Raw genomic sequence first — 15396 nt, 5'->3', positions numbered from 1 at the left:
AAAACATAGGGAAGATTTAGGTCAATTACTATCAAATATATACGTTTTTGTACCGTAAAATACGGGGATATCTACCTTAATTTTTACCTAATATATACGTTTATATACAGTAAAAAATCGGGGAAATGTACGTAAATTTTTACTAAATATATACGCATACGTGAAGCAAAAAATTGAGATTTACGTATATGCGATAAATATACGTAAATCCCTGAAATTTACGTATATTATACGTAAAATATAGTTATAGTTGCGAATGAACGGTAGTCTCTCGCGTAAATATACCTAAATTTTACGTAAAAGTTACGTATAGTATAACGTAAAAATATACGTAAATATTTAGTAATTGCCACTGGACACTTTTTATGATATTTTTACGTTCAACTTGAACGTTTTTTATACGAAAGGCCATTCGTAAATTGCACGTATTTTTCTCGTGCAATTTACGAATGCATGCGGCCTGGGGTAGTTTTGGAAAGGTCTTAGAACATCTTTCTTAAATTTCGTCCTGTCGGCGACGTTAAAACTTCTTTCCTAGAGATGGGGCGACGAGGATTCGTAATAGAGGAGGCGGGAAGCTGTGGTTTGAACAATATGCACTTCGTCCAAAGCCGTCGTTCTCACTCCAAACGTAAAGTATCTTTTCGTGAGAAAAATTTTCCTCCATCTAAAACTTGTGCGCGGATCCGTATATCTCCGATCTGTTTGAATAGGCCGTCTCAAAGCTCGATCCACCCGGTTCCAAGAGATTGGAGATTCCTCTTTCGCTTGTTGAGATTCGAATAAATTCCTATACAGGTTCTGAACGAACAGGTCGGATGATTCGACATCCTGCTTGAAAGAGTCGATGGCTCGATAAGTTGGTAAATGTGGAAGAAATTTCGCACAATGACATGCCAGAAAGATTTTCAGGTTTGTGATTTGCGTGAGCGACTTCAAATTCTCTACACCCGAAATCGGTTGAGTCGGAAAAACATCGACATGGCTCCTAATGGAATATAAAAATAAATCTCGCTCAGTGCTCTCGCCTTTTTATATACACACAGAGTCTATGACGTCATAGTTTCATTCATTTTTTTTTTTTTTTGTTTATATATATCTATCTTTTCCAAGAAAATCTTATCGCTCTGACCTTTTTTTTTTTTTTTTTTTTTTTTTTTTTGAGTGGGTTGGAATGCGGAAGTGAAAGTCATCATGAACCAACCATGAACTTTCCATTTTTTTCAGTTACCCTTTCTATCCCAAGGACGTCTAGAGATATAGAGAGGAAGAAGGAGGGGAACTCTCTCTCTCTCTCTATATATATATAATAGAAAAAGAGAGCCAAACAGTCGTATTTTTTTAAGGGAGAAGTCGATCATCATGAGGAATCCCCAGCTCATTACATATATCACTTTAAAATATAAAAATTTTAAACTTTCCGTTTATATCATCCAAGGAATCATTTACTTGAAAGCCTCCGATGTTTCAAAATGTGCGGGGTATCATATCGTGGGGAGCTACCACAAGATGCGGGACCGCGTATTTCCAAACCCTACCCCACTTTTCGAATTTTTGACGTCATGGACAAATCGACTAGTTTCGCCTGGATGGTAATTCTTGAGCATGCGCTGAAGGGCGAGAAGTAACATAAACATAACTTTGGCTTGCACATGTAAACAATATTAAGTATATTGTCTGAAAGTGCGTTCGTTTATGTAATTGCATAATTTTATTGTTTCTGTAATAAGAAAACTTCATTCAGATAAAATTTATTTTAGTATTATTATTATCTTGTTATAGGATTCTACGAAATGCTGAATACTCTAGGTACCATCGTAATCTTCGCATAACCTTTCGCATTGGATTTTGCCTTATCATTGTGAAATATATTGTATTATAAAGATTAAATCAAAGCAAATTACTTTGTTAGAGATGTGAATGTTCTAACTGAATTTTTTTTATCACTTATTACTTATTTCCTCTTTGAAAACACATTCATATTTGACAAATAATTATCTCCGCTGAAAATTTTTTGATTGTTTTAAAACTATATTTGTCAATAATGTAATAAAAGCCCACTAATCTAGTGCTTCATAGATCAAGAAAACAACGAATTCAAAATGTTTTAAAAACAGTTCTTTAATCTTTATTGTGTAGTAGATGCAACTAATGTCACAGAGAAAAAATATTTCAATAAAAAAGTTCTCCATGTTAATTCAATAGCAAAATTATTTCTATTTCAGTGAGAAATCCACTTTCAATGCTTATATAACAGAAAAATGTAACATAAGCATTTTACAAGTTTTAAATATAAGCTAAAAGTTTACAATTTGATGTAAGAAACGTAATAATTTATATTCATTCCTTTTAAATCGGCATATTAGTTTCCAATCAACTAAAATTTTTGGCAAGTTAGAGACTTAACACACAATATTCCGTCACTTAAAATACCAATTAATTGTTCTTTTTCATTTAGAGATACATTGGAATTGAAAATACCAAAGGCAAAATGGGTCACAGATCCAACCTAATTCCTTATTTGGAAATTTTTCAAAAAAAATTCTGTCAATTTTATCATATGTTGTTTTAAACAAGAAATCTGTATTATTTCTTTTGTAAATTCTGAAAAGCATGCTTCTGTTTTTTTTTTTTTTTTTTCAATTATCCTTGCCAAAGTATTGGCTTAGTTTTAAAAGCTTACGTTAGTACAAACTGCGACACAGTGTGTCTAGGTAAGATTATTCATTTCAAAGTGTCTGTTAATAATTTCAAATATTTTCTCTCCAGTTTCTTTTCCTTCCCAAATATTACAACATAAAAAATATTCTACTGCGTCGTCTTCAAAAACATATCATCTCACATAAACGATGAATTGAAACATTTTAGTAATATCAGTAGTTTCATCAAGTTTTATAGTAAAGACTGGATTTTGTATTCTATAGTGTCTGATATGCCAAAAATTTGGTGAGAAACGGTATCTTTTTAATGCTATTGTTTTTAAATAGTTACTATATTTTTCTGCATGCATAAATGATGTCATTTTAATTGCTGAAGGAAGAATGAGCGATTCTCCAATTGTATGAGGTTATAAATTTTTTGCAATTAATTATGAAACTTTTAAGGATGCCTGTAAATCCTTCTCAGGAACTGTTGTATATTTTTTCAAAAATACATTTTAATTTTTCATTTTCTCAGTTCATTCCTTAAAAAAATTCTTCTGATTTATTTACTTAATCTTTATGTTTAGTTTCTGAGGTAATTTTCAGTTTCACTGGCGCAAATCTCGCCAAGCAGACTTTGTTGGCAACAACATACATATAAAAAATGTTAACAAACGTTAGTTCTAAGAATTTTTTATTTTTAAGGCATAAACATTTTAATATCTTTTAAAATTTTGTAAAAAGCCAATAAATAAAGATAATAAATTTGTAAAAAGACATTAAGAATTTACTATGTTTTCATAGTTCAACATCCTGATTCGCCTGTTCGTATCACGTGACACCACGTGATCTCATCTCACGTAAACTACGCTACAAAAATCTTATTCTCTCAGTAATTATCTACATTAATTTCAAGTTAAATCTTAATTTGGAATACAAGTTTAAATGCAAGAATTATTTCAATTCGTACAAATAGCTTACTCAGAAATTATGTAAAACCGCAGTGCTTTACTTCGCTACTGCATTCTCATTAGAATTGATGAATTTAACCCTTGATTTTGCCTTCGGGTGAGTGGTGTGATTGCAGTCTAATTGTCTTAATTACCGCGAATGGTCTTGAGGCATAAAATTTATTTATCTTGTAAAAATTCTATGTAGTTGTATGTCAGTATTGAAAGAAACAATCTGATAAGAAATGGCTGCGACTTGTTTTGAAAATGAGGTGTAAAAGGTTGGCAGCGAAGATATTCCGTTTCGCATCAGTTGTACCATTCTTGGCGACTTTATTGGTTGCTCCGGCAAAATGGGAAAAGTACCGTTTCTAAATGTGTTTTTAATTTCGCAGGTTTCATGCTTTCCATGTGCCAAGTTTTCACTGCATTTAACACACAATGGATATTCATTTTCCATTGATAATGCAACATGTAAAACAGTATAAAATAAACTCTTCTTGACATTTACTCAATTTTTTTAGAAGTAGAAAGAGAGTCAATGGTTTCCTTTTTGTTTGCATTTTCATTAATAGTTTTTCTCTAAGTTTATTTTATGTTGGTGCATCCATCCCGTTTCTCTTACAAGGGATTTTGGGCCATTTAACCACCATGAACAAAATTGCAACTGAAACAAAATTGTTTTTATTATCCTTTGAGACACTACTGAATTTTCCAATGCTTAGAAAATGTTATGTGCTTACTTGACAACAAATTTGATTAGAAATAAGAACATAGTTTATAAATGATGCGTATTACAATTACAAATTACTACTAAGATAGCCGAAAAAACTAAATCTTAGCTGCGCGTATGCAATTGCTTTGAAATTTGATTCCAGCTGTTTGGAAATCATCAAACATAACACATAAATCAAGTGAAAAGCAATAAAATGAGAATTAATATATGGAAATGTTTAATTTAAAATTCCTAGCAAATTTTAAAAACATCCGAAATTCTCTTCAAATTCCGTATATCTTTTATTGTCAAGTAAATTTCTTTGAATTTGGTGAACCCCCACAAATTTGTTCATGACTCCCAGGTTAAACTTTTGTAAAAAACCAATACAAGTTATCAATTGCATTTTGAAAAAAAAAAAAAAAATGATTTCAGGCTTGTCTTCAACAGACCAGCATACAATAGAGTATTTTCAAATTTAAGGGAAAGTACGACTTATGTGAAAATTGATAAGCATTGGCTGTCCAATGTGAAAAGTGAATTACGGTTTAATATGTTATGTTCATAGCTTGTGTATTTTGAACTCGAAGAGTTCCTGCAAGGTGCTTGGGTTTAGAATTTCGACGTAATTTTGGACAGCAGGTAGCAATCTTGGTAAGATTATTTCGATAATCTCTGCGTCGGGTTTCTTCCCATACAGCATGTTTATCAGTTTAACTTTTCGCAGAATGAAGTCCGTCAAATCTTCTATATTACGTTGATAAAAACTATACAGTTCGGCTTCTAGCTTTGCTCGGTCTTTCACTATGGGGAAGGCCTTTAATAATGATCTTTTGAAATTTTCAAAGGTATATGTTTGGCCTCCGAATTCCCCTAATTAAAATTTGCCTATATTCTTCCACCTTAGGGAGGCCTGTCCTCTTAGTGCAGACGTGGCAATGGCAACTTTTTGTCTTTCAGGCACAGGGTATAGCTGGAAATGATTTTCTAGGCCTTCTAAGAATATCGCCACCGAATTTTTTCCGTCGAAATTGACGTTTGGCTTGATTGATGCTCTCATCGTCTGGACCAGGTATCCAAATCCTTCTAATTGGTTCGCCATTTCTTCTTGTTGGAATTGTACAGGAGCTTCCATCCAGTTTTCGGCCATTTCAGTTCGAAAAGTGTTCAGGTGCCAATGTGATGTTGCGTGGCCCCAACTTACCCGCAACAGTAGTAGTGACTACTAAGAACTGAAAATTACACAAACTTTTAAGAAGGGTTTAACTCCCTTTTTAATCCACTTTAGAAGTTACAGATGCGTTCACTTGACGCTCACAAACTACGCCGACCCGGCGGTTGAATAAAAATAGAAAAGTACAACTAAAAATAAATAACAAGATGCATAACTAACGAAGTCACTATCTACGAGGCTCTATAAACGTGACTAGCTTAACCGCGTTCTAAGATACAGCTGTGATTTCAGCAAACTTTCTGAATAAGAAGTTGAAAGATTCAACTAACTGCCGAAGTAGGCACACAGGCCGAAACGCGCAGTTCTTAAACTTCTACCAAGCAACCTTCACGCTCGTGAATCAAGAAAGTACATCTACAAACTCGTTTCCCTTCTATTTAACTCAATTTACTTCTGCTAAAAATTTGAATACTCTGCGCGTTCTACTAAAATTTACATACTCTGGCTTTGGCAATTCCAGGGGAAAGTAAAAGCTTGACAGGAAAGATAGCTTAAACTTAAAATAAATGTTAGTTAAAATAAATATAAACCCTACACACTAAATACAGAATGATCCGTTCTTTCAATTTTCTGCTGAAATAACTGCTAGAATATCTATCCCATTTCAGATGAACAGAAAGCAAGTGTTGTATTCTTATTCAACAATTAGAATACTCTTGCATAATACTTACAAGGAATGAGTTAGGTTATTTAACTAAAGTGCAGTCAATTTTCTTATTTACATGAATGATGTGTCACACAATGCTGTGTAGGCTGGCGACCGAGCCATGATGATTCAAAATGCATCTCTGCATTCAGGCATATACTCCTTATAAGAATATAATCATACACTGGAGTCCTAGCTTCAGCAGGTACATTTTGTTGTGCTATGCAATCTCTGTGGGTCCTAAATTCTAAAAACTTTTCCACTCCTAAATTCCAAAAATTTTGCTACTTGATATTTCTGTAAATTCCACAATTTTGCACACCTGCCATAACTGCACTGGCTGTGGCCTCAGTTATCCAATGTTCCAACAAAATCAAATATTGTAACGTTGTTTTAGACCAGACTTTCTTAAGCTGTAGATCGCAACCCCCATCTACAGCAGGGGGTCGCAAAAAATTTTAGTAGTTTTGGTATTCTTAAACTTAATATAATAATTTTACAATTACCCAATATTTTTACACAATGTATCTGAAAATAGATAAAGATAAGACAATACAGACAAAGAGAAAAGCAAAAATGTTTCAACGCATTCTGTTTATAATATAAATGTTCATTTTACTTGCTTTGCACGTGACACTGTCATTTCGTCTGTCACTTAATTAAAATTTTCACATTGTTCTATGCCTTAAAATGAGAAATTAAAGATAATGACCTAAAACTGCAATACTATCTTACAATCAATACAAGTGAAAAAATTGACAGTTTCACTCGCGCGTGTGTCAGATTTTCGCAATGCTTATGGTGTCCCACAAAATTTTCGTAAATATTTTGGGGTCGTGAAAAAAATCGATGATAAAAAAGGGTCACGACTGCAAAAAAAGTTTAAGAAGCCCTGTTTTAGACCAATCGGTTTCCTGACGCCAACCTATTTTTTTGCCTCTTTTGTTTCTCAGCCGAATTATGTTTCTGTGGGAATTTTTCTATATTTTTACTGTTTCAGCTGAATGGAAAAACTCGCTAAAATGTTTCAAATGACTATTAGGGGAAGAGAATCAAATATCCCACATTAGTATTATCTCTATTTATCCCCTATTTCGATTCTGAGTTATGTTTTTTGATAGAATTTTTCCCTATTACATATTTTCAGTTCAACAAAAAATCAACTTTTAAAATATTGAGGAAAAGCATGTACTAAAATGTTTCAAAATGAAAATTTGGGATAAATAAATATATAAATTAATTTTTTCTAGGAGTGTAGAAGTTCTTATATATAGTATATAAAGAAATTTAGAACCAACTTTTCACAAAGACTAAAACAATTGAAGTTCAAATGATCTTCATAAAATCCTATAAATGTAGAACAAGAATAATTTAAAATGTAAAAATTAACACGTTGACTGCCGTGTGCATTTTACTTGATTTGACCATGACGTCAACTTGAAATTTTTATTATGCGATATATGTTATGTCGAAATATTATCTACAGAACATAGTGCTATATAATTGTGCTTCATGCTGGGGGTCACCAGCGACCTCCAAACATCTGTAGACCATTTTCGTGATTTATAATTTAAATTTTTACGATTTATTATTCTTCAAACCATTATAGTAACAATGGTACTATTTAAAAATTTATCAGTATCGATATTTATTCTAATTATGTATTTTACTATTGGTCGCGTTGCCGGTGGAACCCACGTCGCTGTAGCCAAGTCGAGTGCAGGTCACCGGTGACCCCCACAGCAGTTAACATGTTAAAATAAACCATCACAAGAAAAACCAAAAAGGTAGTACAACAAGAACGGTGAACAAGAACGGTGAGGAATCCAACCAACTTTAACATTATATCGTCAAGAGGAGGTATGTCGAATTTAATTACATTTCCCCTTCTAAAACAAAATCCTTGCTTTTCTGTATTCAGAATCAGCTGATGAACCGTTTCAATATATTTTTTATCTTAATAGTTCACTCGAAAATTCTAGTCCTCCTCAAAGCGAAGGAAAATCATTTAAAATATTTTTCTAATCTAAAAAAAATCTTGGAAAAAAAAAAGAAAACATGCCGTTAAAAATGTAGAAAAAATTTAAATCCTGCAGTGAAAAATCTTTGAAAGCTCAAAATAATTTTAACACAAAACTTTACTAGAACCTCTTATCAAACAGCAGTAGCAAAAGAAAATGGAGGGGGGGGAGTAAAATCATTAAAAATATCTTCCAATTTAAAAAGATTTTACTAGTCTAAACAGGATTTTATCAAGTTAATTTGAATTTGAATTTTTATTCTTTCTGAAAAGTTGGTTCTAAATTTCTTTCTTTATATATTTACTGATCAATTTTTAGCAGCATAATGCACAAAACGTTTTGGAAGGATTATAAATTTTCCTTTTAAAAAATTATTTGTATACACATAGTCCAAACATATCTGTATACAGTGGAATACGTTTAACGCGAAATATCGGTTAACACTAAATAATGCAACGGTTCCGACAAACTACTATGTATTTTCATGCATTTTGTTTCTCTTAACACGAAACAAAAATCGCTTAACGCGAAAAGATATCTTTTCTGGCAATGAACAAAATACAGAAAACACTGGCATCGCAGGCGAGATTTAAGCGGGTTGTGAAATGAAAGAGATGTGGTCTCACATGTTTCGTAGAAAAGAGGCTAATTTGGCTTTGAAATACCCTCAGAATAGCCTGTGACACGAACCAGTTTTGTTTATCTACGCTACTTTCGCCTTCCATGTCTACAAACGCCACACAAATATCTCATCTCTCATAAGTTAGCTTTGGAATTCAGTGATGAGTACATGGCAGTGTGAGTAAAAATTAGTGAGTTTGGCTCATATGTTGCACTGCATAGAATTCAGCGACTCCAAGGATGAATGAAAATTATTTTCATTACACACGATTCTCAAAAGTATCAGATTCTTTGGCGACGAAAGAAAAGCAGAAGTAGTGTATTGAAACTGAGCTGACACTTAATGAAATGTTTGAGAAAGTTTCTGTATTAATGAACTGTCCTACTGTACTATCGGAAGAATTCATTGCAGTAGTTTATGATAATGTGTGTACAGCCCCAATTATGGCAGACAAAGTTATTTTGGAGTTTGTTCAAAGCTAAAAAGATATCATTGATGCAGATTCTGATGACGAAAATAAAATAAATGCAGTTCCTGTTCCCACGTCATCCAAATGAGGAATATCATAAAAAGTATAGACAGTTATTTAAACGCACATTCCAATGGTGAAATGAATAACAAAATGTTCCACGTTGAACAATTTGATGCTAAAAAAGACAATGCAAAGAAAAATATCAGATTATTTTGTCAGGTTCAATGTTCCGTCTTACTTTCTTTGGGAACATGCAAGGACCTGACTCGGAACAGAGAGCTTACTAAACCCATGTTCAATAACTGTGGGAAGTAGACAGGATACACAAGAAGGGTATACAAAACCCTTTATTTTTCTCTCTTTACAATAATTTCCGTACTTCGGAATACAAAGACCTACTACTTGTGGTCTAAACGTAAGAATATAAAAATATAACTAAACTCTAACTTAACTTTGAAATAATAAACGTGGAGGATTGGCCTTATATTAACAGGAAGCCGTATGTAGTACAGAGAACTGTTAACACTACAATACGTTTAAAATTATCAAGAGGATTAAACCTCTGGCCTGGAAGGCAACCAGCAACTGAGTAAAACTTCTAAGGTAAGCGGCCTGCTTCGACTAACTCCTTCCTCTCTCTCGCTTGGCAAAAAGCCACAACTTAAGTACTTGGCGTTCGCCAGACAAATTTTGCATAAATAAGTTAACGCTTTTAATTCTGGCCTAAAGTAGAAAATAAGAAGTGATAGTAAAAATTTAAAATAAAATAAACGTTAGTAATACTTAAGATCCTTACATACTTCCCGCCAGAGTTAATTAGTTTGAAACTGAGGTCTAAAACGACCTTGTTGAAACTTTTAGCTCTAGAATCTAACGCGAGGCCAATCTTTTACAAACATTTCTCACTAGAAACTAGAAATTTAAAAAAAAGAAATTTCTTTTTACAATAGCAGCTCCAAGGATACGCAATTTTTCATCTGTACTGCATCTAAACAGGAGCTTTTATTCAAATCTGGTTCCTTCCAGAGATCGGGAAGGAAAACTAGTTTAATGAAATGTTACACAATGATATGGCAAGTAACATGCATATTTATATTTCTCTTAACATTCTTATTTCATTCATGACTATTTTAATTATCTCTCCCCATGCTCTGTGACATGTGTTGTAAAAGAACACCAAACACCAATGTGTTTATGTATACGTGTTCAACACTTCCTCCTACAATCAAAACACTAACGTGTTAAAATTCAACATACCAAGACCTCGTAACACACCCTAACTTCAACTCTAAACCCTGAGGTACTATTCTGAAAGTGGCTAACTCTGAAGTGTAGCGTCAGAGAGCCTAACTACATTCATTCAAACTTTAACACATATTCACCATGATTTGGTCTTTTTACAGTCACACGAATAAAAAAAATTTTTAACATTACTTTCACTTTTACCATATCACGGTATTTCTTAACATTTAAAATAACAGTTCACATTGTATATAAGAACATATTAACATGCCGTTAATTTTACACATTTGAAAACATACATTAGTAGTACATTGTTAACTTCTATTCTTTTCAAAGCAAGTGCCAATTCTTCTACATTGAAATACTACATTTCAAAAAGTCTTTCAGACTAAAACTTCTTTCTTGCCAGAATGTTTTAAATAAAATTTATACAATAACTTTTACAATATTTAAGTCTTTACATATTCCTATTATACATCAACTTTAGTTTTACGCGCGAGTAATTGAAAAACATAATACCAAAATTGGTAACAACTCATTTCTCGCCCTTTTGGCGATAAAGGTAGACCTCGCATGAGGTAAAACTTCTTGAAATCTGCCACTTGCAGTAAGAATGAAAGATTAACTTAAGTTTGCAAAGTAACATAAAATTTTACTTATCTTTGTGATATTCGGACATCCTTTTCTGGGCCCAGTCTTTAAAGGTATTGCAGATAGTTGTGTGATTTATCCTCCTTCTTGTACGGGCTCGCCCTTCAGTGCCTTCCTCTAGAAGCTTTCTTTTTTCTCCAGTTCGGTCACCCTTGAATACCTTCTTTTTCGCCTCTGCCTGTGGTCTTGGCCGTTTGATGGCAGCTGGTCTTGGCGGAACCGGGAGACTTCTTTCGTGTTCCTGCTTGGACCTCGTTGCTGTCCGTTCAAATTTTCCTTGTAACTTTTCCTCCGCCGCTGGTGGCCCTTCCGCAGTTCGGCGACATTTGCTGCGGAGAGTCCTGTCGGATGAGTAGATCTTCCGTTTTAGAGCCGGGTTATAGTTGCCGTCATTTCTCCTGGCTCTCTTTGCATACGTCGTCCTTCTCCCTTCTTCATTCTGGGGGTGTTCGTGAGCTCTCTTTTCTGGACGGTGGAACGGCTTCTTTTTCTTGTTACCTTTAATTTTCCCGCGGGGAAACTTTCTTTTCACTTGCTCCTGCCTCTTAATGGCTTGCCCTTGTACTTGTCGATGTTCCACCTCTGGAGCTTGTGCCTGCCGTGTCTGCCGTGCCGGATCCTGCAAAAGATCTGTAAATATTTGCATTTTATTACGATCATAGTAGGGTTTGATTTGATCAATGTTTGCGGAGCAGGTTTCACCATTCCTGGCTTTTAACACTACTACAGCGTGAGTTATTTTTTCTATGACATATGGTCCTTCAAATCGTGGAAAAAATTTGGCAGTTTTATCTTCTGGTGCTGAAGAAAGTGAATGCTTAATTTTTAATACTTCATCCCCTACTTTATAAGTTACTCCCCGTCGTTTCAAGTCATAATACAGCTTTTGTTTTCTCTGTGCTACTTCAGTATTCTTTTTTGCTTCTTTAATTAGTTTTTCTATATCACCCATTTTAAATTCTGGGGCTCTTTGTTGCACATAAAATAATTTATCTAACGGCGTTATAATCTTTCTGCCTAAAAATAACTCAGCAGGAGTTTTGCCCGTTGTATCATGTTTTGCGGTCCTAAGGGCGAAAGCAAATTCATTGACATAGTTATCCCAGCTTTTATGAAAATTTTTAACATAACTACGGATAATTTTCACTATATTTCTATTGACCCGTTCCGCTATATTTGATTGCGGCCGATACGGGACCATTTTTAAATGACGTATGCCCTGTTTTTGGCACATGTCTTCAAATACATTACTTACAAATTGAGGACCATTATCCGATATAACTTTTAGGGGCGTCCCGTATTTTAAAATATATTTATTTAAAATAGAATCAGTAACTAATTTCGCGGAGGCTCGTTTTAAGGGAACAATTTCGGTCCACTTACTAAAATGATCAACCATAACAAGGAGATAGCGACTTTTATTTAACTGACTTTTTGGGAAAGGGCCCAATAAATCGATGCCAATTATTTCATTTGGAAATTCGGATTTAATACTATTTAGAAACCCGGCCGGGCGGAAATTAATATAATTAACTGCTTGACATGTTGGGCAGGACTGGACATACGCCCTTGTTAACTTTTGCAGTTCAGGAAAATAGACTGCCTCGCGTACGCGTTGGATAGTTTTTCGAATACCAGCATGAGAAGCTAAAGGGCTGTCATGGAGCTTCTGCAGGATATTTAATCTAAGACTAGCTGGGATAACAGGTCGAAATTTGTTGTTGGAATTCGTAGTTTTTGTATAGAATAATAGACAATCTATTAGTTCGTAATGGGCCGCCCTATTTCTTATCGCCACAATATCTTGGTGGCTAAAATTTTCAGGATCCTTTAAATACTCATAAATGCTTCCAAACTCAGGATCCTTACCCAGTTCGGTTATTACAGTTTCTCGGGAATTTATTGTACATGCTGTGAGCATTGCCACCTTTACAGTATTACCTTCTTCATCTATTTTAATTCTGGATAGGGCATCTGCTACGATATTTTCCTTTCCGGGGGTATGCTTGATTACCAGATTATATTCTTGTAGCTTGAGTGCCCATCTTATTAACCTTGGGGATAAGTTTTTCCCTGAGTACAATCTAGTTACCAACGACTTCATGTAACAGGTAGACGGCTCACCCACAGAGAATTCGTCTGCTAGAATGTCTCCAACATATACCACGTGACTTAAGCTCTTGGCGCTCTTGGGGAGTGATAGCTTAGGCTGTTTATCGCCAGTTTGGCGCGCTTCTGATATGGCTAGTAGTGCTTTTTATTTCCGTTTGCTGGCAGTCGGCAGACAACGGCCTCGAATTAGGTTATTCGATTTTTTACAATTATTTTTAAATATAACTTAACCCCTTTTTTCCTGAATATTTTATCTATATTTTTAATAATCGCTTTAAATTATTTGCGCCATTATTTAAGATGTTTAGGTTAAATAATTTTAGGAAGAAAATCTAAAATAAATAATAAAAAATTGAGAGGAAACTTTAATTTTGAATAATGTTTAAAAATTAATTGCACTATTGTTATAATATTTGAGAAGGTAAAAAAATCTCGTTTATTTTTAATGCATTGCATCCTAAAGAGAAAAGAAAATCACATTGTATGTATTTATGCTATTCATGAAATATATACTTACAGACTGTTAACTTTCAGCTGGAACTATAAACTATTACTATCCAAAGTTATAATATAGTTTATGATACAAAAAGATAAATTATACTGAAATCTTATTACAGAAAAATATTTTACTTTCTTATATTTAAGTAAACATAATTTTACTTAATTTAAAGTCAGAAATAGTTTTCGGAACAATTTCATTTAACTTTGACCTTTCAGTGTTACCAATAGTACTTGCATTTTGGAAATTTACGATAGTAAATAAAATGTTTAGTTTTAAAAAAATCTTTCACTGATTGTAAATGCCCATTTTTTTTTTCCAGTTATTTGCATATTGAAGTGCTTATAAACTTAGCAATGTCTAGAAAATAATTTCATGCAAACTTGGAAGCTACTGCCTTAACTGTATGCTGCTATACATTAAATTTAGTAAGATTTCATATTTTGCACATCAGCTGTAAAATGTACATTTCCAAAATAAAATTTTATTACAGAATTATAAATTCAAACATGACAATACATATTATATTTTATTCCTCTATCCCAATTAAATAAACATATTACGAAAATGTGCACTTAAATATAGTATTTACTATAAATATATCGGGAACAAATACCAAAAATCACCTACTCAAACTGGTAGTCAAGTATATTCCAAATTTCCTATTTTTGATATGTGAATAAGTAATGAGCTTTTTAAAACAAAAACACACAATTTGGCTGAAATATAGAAACTACACATTATTATATACTACATGAAGAACTTTATGAAATACAATACCCTATATAAGGCTCTGATATGAGAAATTTGACCTTTTTTTTTTTTTTTTTTTTTTTTTGAGATAATATAAATTTTTTTAAAAAAAGTTAGCTTGTAAAACCATGGAAATCTTTATAGATATATAAAGAATGTGATATTTACTTTTAAAAAATCAATACATAAAACAGTGTAAATAAAATACAAACTACAAATTAAAAATACATGCTTTTATTTTAACAAATACAGGGCTTTAATAAAACTGACTGTTTCACAGAAAAGGAAAAAAAAAAAAAAAAAAGCTTTTATGAATAGAAAGTAAAAACTAGTAAAGATATAATGATGAAAGCCTCATTCAAACCTGCAAAAGTTCACTCAGATATAGTTTTTTTTTTTTTTTTTTTTTGACAAACTATATATATACTGTTTGTATGCAACAAAAAGTTAAGGCCTGTTTTCAAGAATTTTTTTTTTTTTTAAATTTAACTCCTACTAAATATCTTAATACACACGTAATCCTCATTATAAATTAAAGAAAATTCTATAGTTATGATATATTTATGTTGCTAAAAAATAGTTTTAAAGGAAAAGGTTTTTAAAAAATCTTAAATTAAACAAATATTACTATGAAAGCAAAAACTCTGCAATCAAATATTGAAGTGATTAATTTATAAATAGGTGGCACTTTTAAGTATACGCAATCTGTTGACATTAACGAGTTAATACCATTTTATTCCTTATAATGTTTGGTAAGTTCGAATTCACTGCCACTTTATTCCTGCTTTACCAGATCATTCTTATGCATTAGCTAAATTTAAAAAAATTAGGATTTAT

Source organism: Stegodyphus dumicola, chromosome X1, assembly GCF_044657685.1.
Source record: "Stegodyphus dumicola isolate Sdum_Otavi_A_Nest chromosome X1, ASM4465768v1".
In the NCBI taxonomy this organism is placed as follows: Eukaryota; Metazoa; Arthropoda; class Arachnida; order Araneae; family Eresidae; genus Stegodyphus; species Stegodyphus dumicola.
The sequence above is the reverse complement of the archived record's forward strand: the minus strand, read 5'-3'. Positions refer to the sequence as shown.